Here is a 9,988-nt window from a genome sequence, read left to right as displayed (position 1 = left end):
CCTGAGGGCGGCCCCTGCAGGGGCTGGTCCGAGACCCGAAGGTGCAGAGGGAGAGGGTCCCCGGTGCCCCCCGCACCTGGCTCGCAGGAAAGCACTGTGTCTCCAGCTCAAGTGTGCGGGACAGACTGTGTCCCACCAGGCCGCCTCTGGCAGGGGTCATACCACACCCAACCCGGTAACTCCCCTGCTCAGTTCCCAACACACGAGATTCAAACATGAGCCAGGTTTGCTGCTTGGCAGACGCAGAGCAGGAAAGAGCAGGTCTCAGGGAAAGATCATCTTAAATAGCAGAGCACACCTGAAACCCATCCACATAATATCTCCTACTATTTTGTCATTGATATATGAAGAAAACAAGACAAACATCACACATATTTACTTCTCTCTGATTTCACAACTCCAGTCTCCCACCTCAGTCTGCAAAGCAGCCAGTGAGCCAGACTGCTCCTGGAAACCTCCTCCCTGGATTCCTACCTGAATTTAGCTCTCTTCGGGAGGAGGGGGCAGCAAGCAGAGAGAGGAGTTGAAATGGGAGAGCACGGCAGGGGAGAGGGAGGGAAAAAGGAGAGATGAAGGGAAGGAAGGTCAACCACCAGTTTTGATTTTGTGGTTCCTAGTGTGGATGACACAGAGGCGGTCTGTCAGCCCTTCTCACTTTCCAGAAAGTGAATGGAGACTGGATTGTTTGCCAGAGCTCGCTGACATTACGGTGACCACATTAATTCCAGTAAGTGTAATCTGAGTGCTGAGCACGGGCCAGGCTCTTTTCACAAATCAGCTCCTTAACCCCCCACAGGCCCTGTGATCTAAGTTCCCATCCTACCCACAAGGAAACTGGGTCTCAGAGAGATGAAGTGACTTACCCAGAGCTGCACAGCACATACCTGGACAGGCTATAATTCAAACCCAAGTTCCCAGATTCCAAATGCCAGAGACTTGACTGCCACACTGTCCCACTCTCCAAGGAAATTGCTATTTATTGAGCACCTACTATGTGCTGGGCGCTGTGTGAGACATGAGGGATACAGGGATGAATGAAACAGAGCCATTCTATGGGCGGCTTGTCATGTGTCATCTGATACATGAACCTCGAGGATAGAGCCAACTTATTCCCAGCGTCTACTATGGAGTGTGGCCCACAGTGGGGTCTCAGTTGATGTTGGCTGAAGAAATGCACCCACATGTGCCCTTGGCATCTTTCACTGATGGAGTCCCATGACTGCTGCCCATTTTAAAGCCAGCAAAATGGCGCGACCAGACTGAAAACCGGAACTCCGGTGTGCTCACTGGAACCAGACAGACCGGGAGCTCCGGGAGCGTGCGGGGGAGGCTGGCGGCTGGCGGTGTTAGAAACACAAAGGACAGAGACGCACCAGCCCTGGATGTGGGGGCTGGGACGCCGAGTGTGGGGCGAACATCCCGGGACGCTGCAGTGTTGAGTAGCACCAACAGAAACAGAGTTAAAGTGGCCAGAACATCAGTGGAAAACGGCCCACGATCCCCTCTGTTCTGAGACAGAGGCAGAGATTTGGCCACTGCTGCTCTGACTCTCAGAAGAGGCACAGCAAACCGCCAGGGAAAGCTGCCAGAGAACAAAAGCCTGGAAATACTGACTCACTGTGTGCCCAACCCCATCCCCCCTCGCAGGCCACATGGAGACGCTACCCAAACGGGGTTGCCTGAGTATTGGCGCGGCAGGCCCCTCCCTCAGAAGGCAGGCTGAAAAATCAAGAAGCCCACATCCCTAAGATCCCTATAAAACAAGGGTGCATGGCCTGGGTCCCGGTCAATAATTTGGGCTCTGGACAACCCCGCAACCTCTCCTCATCAGAATGACGAGAAAGAGAAATCCCCCCCAGCAAAGAAAAGACAATGAGTGTGTGGCCTCTGCCACAGATCTAATGGATATGGATATAACCAAATTATCAGAAATGGAATTCAGAGTAACATGGTCAAGATGATGTGTAGACTTGAAACTAATGAATCATCGAGCCTTGCATCGAAAACCGGGGATGTACTGTATGGTGACTAACATAATATAATAAAAAATCATTATAAAAAAAAAAGATGATGTGTAGACTTGAAAAAAAGTATTAACGAAAATGTTAATGAGAATATAGAATCTCTAAGGGCGGAAATGAGAACAAATCTGGCAGAAATTAAAAATTCTATGAGCCAAATGCAGTCAAAACTAGAGGCTCTGACGGCCAGGGTGAATGAGGCAGAAGAACGCATCAGCAAATTGGAGGATGGGTTAGTAGAAGAGAAAGCTAGAATAGAATATGGACTCAAAAAATTCCACGCTCAGGAATGTAGGTTATAGGAGATTACTGACTCAATGAAACGTCCCAATATCAGAATCATTGGCATCCCTGAGGGGGTGGAGAAAAACAGAGGTCTAGAAGAGATATTTGAACAAATTGTAGCTGAAAACTTCCCTAATCTAGCAAGGGAAACAAACATTTGTGTCCAAGAGGCAGAGAGGACCCCTCCCAAGCTCAACCACGACAAACCTACGCCACGTCACGTCACGTCATAGTGCATTTCGCAAATATTAGATCCAAGGGTACAGTATTGAAAGCGGCCAGGGCAAGGAAATTTCTCACGTACCAAGGCAAAGGTATCGGAATTACATCAGACCTGTCTACACAGACCTGGAATGAGTGAAAGGGTTGGGGGGGCATTTTTAAAGCTCTTTCAGAGAAAAACATTCAGCTAAGGATCCTTTTCCAGCAAGGCTGTCATTCAGAATTGATGGAGAAATAAAGACCTTCCAGAATCGCCAGTCATTGACTGATTTCGTAAACATGAAACCGGCCCTACAGGAGATATTAAGGGGGGTTCTAGAAAAGTAAAAAGGCCCCAAGAATGATACAGAACAGAAAGTCACAACCAAAGAAACAAAGACTTTACTGGCAACATGGCATCATTAAAATCATATCTCTCAATAATCAGTCTCAATGTAAATGGCCTAAATGCTCCCATAACATGCCACAGGGTTGCAGATTGGATAAAAACACATGACCCATCCATTTGCTTTCTAAAAGAGACTCATTTTGAACCTAAGGATACATTCAGACTGAAAGTAAAGGGATGGAATATCATCTTTCATGACAATGGACCTCAAAAGAAAGCTGGGGTAGCAATTCTCATATCAGACAGGTTGGATTTTAAACTAAAGACTATAGTTAGAGACACAGAAGGGCACTATATTATTCTTAAAGGATGTATCCAACAAGTGGATTTGACAATTATAAATATATATGCCCCCAACAGGGGAGCAGCAAGATACACAAGCCAACTCTTAACCACAATAAAGAGACATAGAGATAAAAATACGCTAATATTAGGGGACCTCAACACTTTAATATCAGCAATAGACAGATCACCTAAGCAAGAAATCAGCAAAGAAATAAGAATTTTGAATGCCATACTGGACGAGTTGGACCTCATAGATATACACAGAACACTACACCACAGAACCAAAGAATACTCATTCTATTCTAATGCCCATGGAACATTCTCAAGAATAGACCATGTTCTGGGACACAAAACGGGTCTCAACCGATACCAAAAGACTGTAATTATACCCTGCATATTCTGAGACCGCAACACTCTGAAATTGGAACTCAACCACAAGGAAAAATTTGGAAGAAACTCAAACACTTGGAGACTAAGAACCATCCTGCTCAGGAATGACTCAATAAATCAGGAAATAAAAAATCAATTTATACTATTTATGGAGACCAATGAGAATGAAAAGAAAACGGTCCAAAACCTATGGGATACTGCAAAGGCAGTCCTAAGGGGGAAATACATAGCCATTCAAGCCTCACTCAAAAGAATAGAAAAATCTAAAATGCAGTTTTTATATTCTCACCTCCAGAAGCTGGAACAGCAACAGAGGGACAGGCCTAATCCACTCAGGAGGAAGCAGTTGACCAAGATTAGAGCAGAAATCAAGGAATTAGAAACCAGGAGTACAGTAGAGCAGATCAACAGAACTAGAAGCTGGTTCCTTGAGAGAATCAATAAAATTGACAGACCACTGGCAAGACTTATCCAAAAGAATAGAGAAAGGACCCAAATTAATAAAATTATGAATGAAAAAGGAGAGGTCACAACCAACACCAATGAAATTGGAAGGATTATTAGAAACTTTTATCAACAGCTTTATGCCAGTAAATTAAGCAATCTGGAAGAGATGGAGGCCTTCCTGGAAACCTATAAATTACCAAGACTGAAACAGGAAGAAATTGATTTTTTAAACAGGCCAATGATTTATGAAAAGATTGAGTCAGTGATAAACAACCTTCCAAAACACAAAACTCCAGGCCCGGACAGTTTTCCTGGGGAATTCTACCAAACATTCAAAGAAGAAATAATATCTATTCTCCTAAAGCTATTTTAAAAATAGAAAAAGAAGGAAAGCCACCAAAGTCATTCTATGAAGCCAATATTTCCTTGATCCCCAAACCAGGCAAAGACCCCATCATAAAGGAGAATTACAGACCGATTTCCTTAATGAATATGGGTGCCAAAATCCTCAACAAGATCCTGGCTAATAGAATCCAACAGTACATTAAAAGGATTATCCATCATGACCAAATGGGATTCATCCCTGGGATGCAAGGGTGGTTCAACATTCGCAAATCTATCAGTGTCTTAGATTTTATCCAGAAAGAAAAATTCAAAAATCATATGATTCTCTCAATAGATGCAGAAAAGGCATTTGACAAAATACAGCATCCTTTCCTGATTAAAACCCTTCAGAGTGTAGGGATAGAGGGTACTTTCCTCAATCTCATTAAAACCATCTATGAAAAGCCTACAGCAAATATCATTCTCAAAGGGGAAAAGCTGGAAGTCTTTCCCTTAAGATCAGGAACACGACAAGGATGCCCATTCTCGCCACTATTATTCAACATAGTACTAGAAGTCCTTGCAACAGCAATCAGACAACAAAAAGGGATAAAAGGTATCCACATCGGCAAAGAAGTCAAAATGTCTCTCTTCACAGATGACATGATACTCTATATGGAAAACCAAAAAGAATCCACTCCCAAACTCTTAGAAGTTATAGAGCAATTCAGTAATGTGGCGGGATACAAAATCAATGCTCAGAAATCAGTTGCATTTCTATACACGAATAATGAGACTGAAGAAAGGGAAATTAGGGAATCGATCTCATTTACAATACACCAAAAACCATACGTTACCTTGGAATTAACTTAACCAGAGACGTTAAGGATCTATATTCTAGAAACTATAAATTACTCTTGAAATACATCAAAGAAGACACAAAAAGATGGAAATATATTCCATGCTCATGGATCGGAAGAATTAACATAATTAAAATGTCCATGCTACCAAGAGCAATCTACACTTTCAATGCTATCCCGATCAAAATACTGAGGACATTTTTCAAAGAACTGGAACAAATAGTATTTAAATTTGTATGGAACCAGAAAAGGCCCCAAATCGCAAGCAACTGTTGAAAAGGAAAAACTAAGCTGGGGGCATCACAATGCCGGATTTCGAGCTGTACTACAAAGCTGTGATCACAAAGACAGCATGGTACTGGCACAAAAAACAGACACATAGACCAATGGAACAGAATAGAGAACCCAGAAATGGACCCTCGGCTCTTTGGGCAACTAATCTTTGATAAAGCAGGAAAAAACATCCGGTGAAAAAAAGACAGTCTCTTCAATAAATGGTGCTGGGAAAATTGGACAGCTACATGCAAAAGAATGAAAGTTGACCACTATCTCACACCATACACAAAGATAAACTCCAAGTGGATGAAAGACCTCGATGTGAGACAGGAATCCATCAAAATCCTAGAGGAAAACATAGGCAGCAATCTCTACGACATCGGCCAAAGAAACCTTTTAATGACACATCCCCAAAGACAAGAGAAACAAAAGATAAAATGAACTTGTGGGACTTCATCAAGGTAGAAAGCTTCTGCACAGCCAAGGAAACAGTCAAAAAAAAACTAAGAGGCAGCCCACGGAATGGGAGAATATCCTTGCAAATGAGCTACAGATAAAAGACTGGTATCCATGATCTACAAAGAACTTCTCAAACTCAATACGTGAGAAACAAATCAACAAATCATAAAATGGGCAGAAGATATGAACAGACACTTTTCCAATGAAGACATACAAATGGCTAACAGACACATGAAAAAAATGTTCAAAATCATTAGCCATCAAGGAATTTCAAATCAAAACCACACTAAGATACCACCTTATGCCAGTCGGAATGGCAAAAATTGACAAGCCAAGAAACAACAATTGCTGGAGAGGATGTGGAGAAAGGAGATCCCTCCTAAATTGTTGGTGGGAATGCAAGTTGGTACAGCCACTCTGGAAAACAGAGTGGAGGTCCCTTAAAAAGTTAAAAATTGAGCTAACCTATGACCCAGCCATTGCACTACTGGGTATTTACCCAAAGATACAGAAGTAGTGAAGAGAAGGGCCATATGCACCCCAAGGTTCATAGCAGCATTGTCCACAATAGGTAAATCGTGGAAGGAGCCGAGATGCCCTTCAACAGGTGACTGGATTAAGAAGTTGTGGTCCATATATACAATGGAATATTATTCAGCTATCAGAAAGAACGAGTTCTCAACATTTGCTGCAACATGGACGGCACTGGAGGAGATAATGCTAAGTGAAATAAGTCAAGCAGAGAAAGACAATTATCATATGATTTCTCTCATCTGTGGAACATAAGAACTAGGAAGATAGGTAGGGGAAGAAAGGGATAAAGAAAGGGGGGTTAATTAGAAGGGGAAATGAAGCATGAGAGACTATGGACTCTGAGAAACAAACTGAAGGCTTCAGAGGGGAGGGGGTGTGGGAATGGGATAGACTGGTGATGGGTAATAAGGAGGTGCACTGGGTGTTATAAGCATCTAATGAATCATGGAACTTTGCATCAGAAATGAGGGATGTACTGTATGGTGACTAACATAATATAATAAAAAAACATTAAAATAAAAAAATGACAAAAAAAAACAAAGTCGCTGGGGGCTCGCGGGGCCCTGCAGGTCCTCCTGCCCTGAATGCTAGGTAGTGCCCGAGGGGCCCGGGGCGGGGGGGGGGGGGGGGGGGCCTGTGTGGAGGCAGGCTGACTCTGGCACTGGACCTCAGGGGTCCCCAATCCTGGGAGCTGCGGAGCCAGGCCCCTGGTGAGGGACCCCTTGGTGGCGGACATAAGGTTAGGGTTAGGCCCCAGGAGATAGACATTGCAGATCTGCTGGCAGTGCGGGGAGCTGCGCTGTGGTCTGTGGTGAGGGCATGGGGGAGGGGGAGCGTGGGCTCCAGGGTTGGGGAGTAGGGGGAGGTTGAAGGTCGCTGGGGGCTCTGGGGGCCCTACGGGTTCTCCCACCTTGAATGCTGGGAGGCATCCGAGGGGCCTGGGTGGCGGTGCGGTGGTAGTCTGAGTCTGACGCCGGGGCTCGGGGGACCCCAATCCCTGAAAGGCGGCAGGCCCCCGGGAAGGGCCCCTCGGGTGCCTACTTATGGTTAGGGTTAGCCCCCAGGAGCCCGGCAGGCCTGATCTGCCAGTGAGCAGAGGGGTGGTGGGCTGAGGTGAGGGCTCGAGGGAGGGGGAGTGTGGGCCCAAGGGTTTGGCGCGGGGGTCCATCAAAGGTCGCTGGAGGCTCTGGGGGCCCTGCCCTTTCTCCAGCCCTCAATGCTCGGGGGCGCCCCGAGGGGTCCGGGTGGCGGCAAGGCAGCAGACTGAGTCCGGCGCTGGGGATCGGGGGTCCCCAATACCTGGCGTTGCGTCGGCAGGCCCCCAGGGAGGAGCCCCTAGGCGGACGACCTAGGGTTAGGTTTAGCCCCCAGGAGCGCGGCAGGCCCGATCCGCCGGCTGTGCAGCCAGCGGAGCGGGGCGCCGAGGTGAGGGCGCGTGGGAGGGGGAGCGTGGGCCCAAGGGTTGTGGCTCAGGGGGCCGTCGACCGTGGCCAGGGGCTTTGGGGGGGGGCCCTGCACGTTCTCCCGCCTTGAATGCTCGGTGACGCCCCGAGGGGCCCAAGTGGCGGCATGGCGGCAGGCTGAGTCCGGCACTGGGGCTCGGGGGTCCCCAATCCCCAGCGCTGCAGCGCCAGGCCCCTGGGGAGGGGCCCCTCATGTGCTGACCTAGGGTTAGGGTTAGGACCCAGGAGCGTGGCAGGCCTGATCTGCTGGCTGTGCAGTGAGCAGAGCGGAGGGCGAGGTGAGGGCCCCGGGGAGGGTAGCGTGTGTTCAAGGGTTGTGGTGCAGGGGGGTCATCAAAGGTCGCTGGGGCTCTGGGGGCCCTGCCAGTCTCCCGCCCTGAATTCTCATTGGTAAGTTCCCAATTTGACTGGATGACTTCAGTTGCTGGTGGCGGGGATGTGGGAGGGCCTGAATGGACCTCATTCAATTGTAGCATTCAAATGCAGAAAGCTTACTGTTAAAGTCAGAGCCTGGGGCTTCTCTCCTAGGAATGGAGTTCCCCAACTTCCCCAACTTCCCCAACCCTTAGGCTGCACCTTGCAAACTTCGGGGAAGAAAGGGAGGGAGGGAGGAGGGTAAGGGGAAGAAGCAGAAAGAGGATGTCCGAAGAGTTCACCTCATCTGGGTTTCAGTCCTTCATTTCATTTCTATGAAACATGGACAGAGGCTGCCTTCTGTCACTGCCTCAAGCTGAAGTAGGGTGCAGTAAAGGCTTTGGAATGGAAGGGTCTGATACAGTGCATGTGGCAACTTTTGGTCCCTTGTGTTAATGGAGGGCGTCTCAGAGATAGTTCCTCATCTGAGAACTTGGGTATTTTTCTACATGGTTTGGTACTACATGACTTCATTGATTTTATCCCCAAGTATACTCTATGGAATAGTAACAGCATAGTATAACCCAACTGTCTCATTGTGTCTCAAATTGATCTGATCCGGTGGGCCTCACAGAGTACAGATCTGTACATTAGTCTGAGCCCCTCCCCCCGCGGTGGGGGTGGGGGTGGGGGGACAAAGGTCGTTTTCGTTTTCTTTAAGGGCTTCTTGTAGCCAAGTAGCTTAGTGTTTGGTTTTACCTACATGGGTTCTTTTTTTTTTTCCCCTTTGCATATCTTTTTTAAGTAATCTTTACACGCAACGTGGGCTCCAAGTCACAACCCCAAGATCAAGAGTCGCATGTTCTACTGACTGAGCCAGCCAGGTGCTCCTATTTATATGGGTTCTTATTTCCAAACAGGAGTTTAGAGGTCCCGCAAGCAGAGTTAACTATCACAGACTCTGCCTCATTCAGCAAGCAATCCGGCAGTTCATAAGAGGCATTTCTATGGAAACGAAAGGAAAACACTGGTTAATGGTTGGAACAAGGGATAAACCCAGTGTCTTAAGTCCAGAGTACTGTCAGTGAGAAGCTCTCTAGAATGTCAGGCTTGATCCATTCTCAGATAGAGTGAGGGTGGGCAGGGGCAATCTGACAAATTTGTCTGGGGTGTAGTTCAAGTGTCTCATTTTGAGTGGCCCATAGAGCAACAGGCACAAAGATTGTCTATGTACGAGGTATCGTTGCCATTTCCCTGAAATTTATTTCAAGTTGTCCAGCTTTCATTTCCAGACTTCAGGAAAAAGGGCAGTTTCAGTTCTTAATGATTGTAAGGTAAGAGAATGGGAAGAATGTTGGAAACCTTAGTTTGAACAGTCATAGTCAGAGACTCAAGGAAACCCAAACGATTCAGGATCCAGTCCAGGTTTATAGACAAACAACATATGTTCAAAGATAATTCATCAGAACGAGCACCTAATACCTACAAAAGTGTGTTATTGAAATACAATCTTTCTCCCTATTGTCACCTTCATTCCTGTCAAAGATAGCCAAATGAAGATTAATTTGTTTGTAAAACAAGTCCAGTTTTTAACAAACGTGGCCTAATCATCTACATAAGCACAGGGATTTCCTGCAAGTCAGGAAATGACACAAGAGTCAAAAATGGACATGGATATTG

The sequence above is a fragment of the Ursus americanus genome, chromosome 12 (genome assembly GCF_024610735.1).
Source record: "Ursus americanus isolate L20-20 chromosome 12, mUrsAme1.1.p, whole genome shotgun sequence".
Taxonomy (NCBI): Eukaryota; Metazoa; Chordata; class Mammalia; order Carnivora; family Ursidae; genus Ursus; species Ursus americanus.
The sequence above is the reverse complement of the archived record's forward strand: the minus strand, read 5'-3'. Positions refer to the sequence as shown.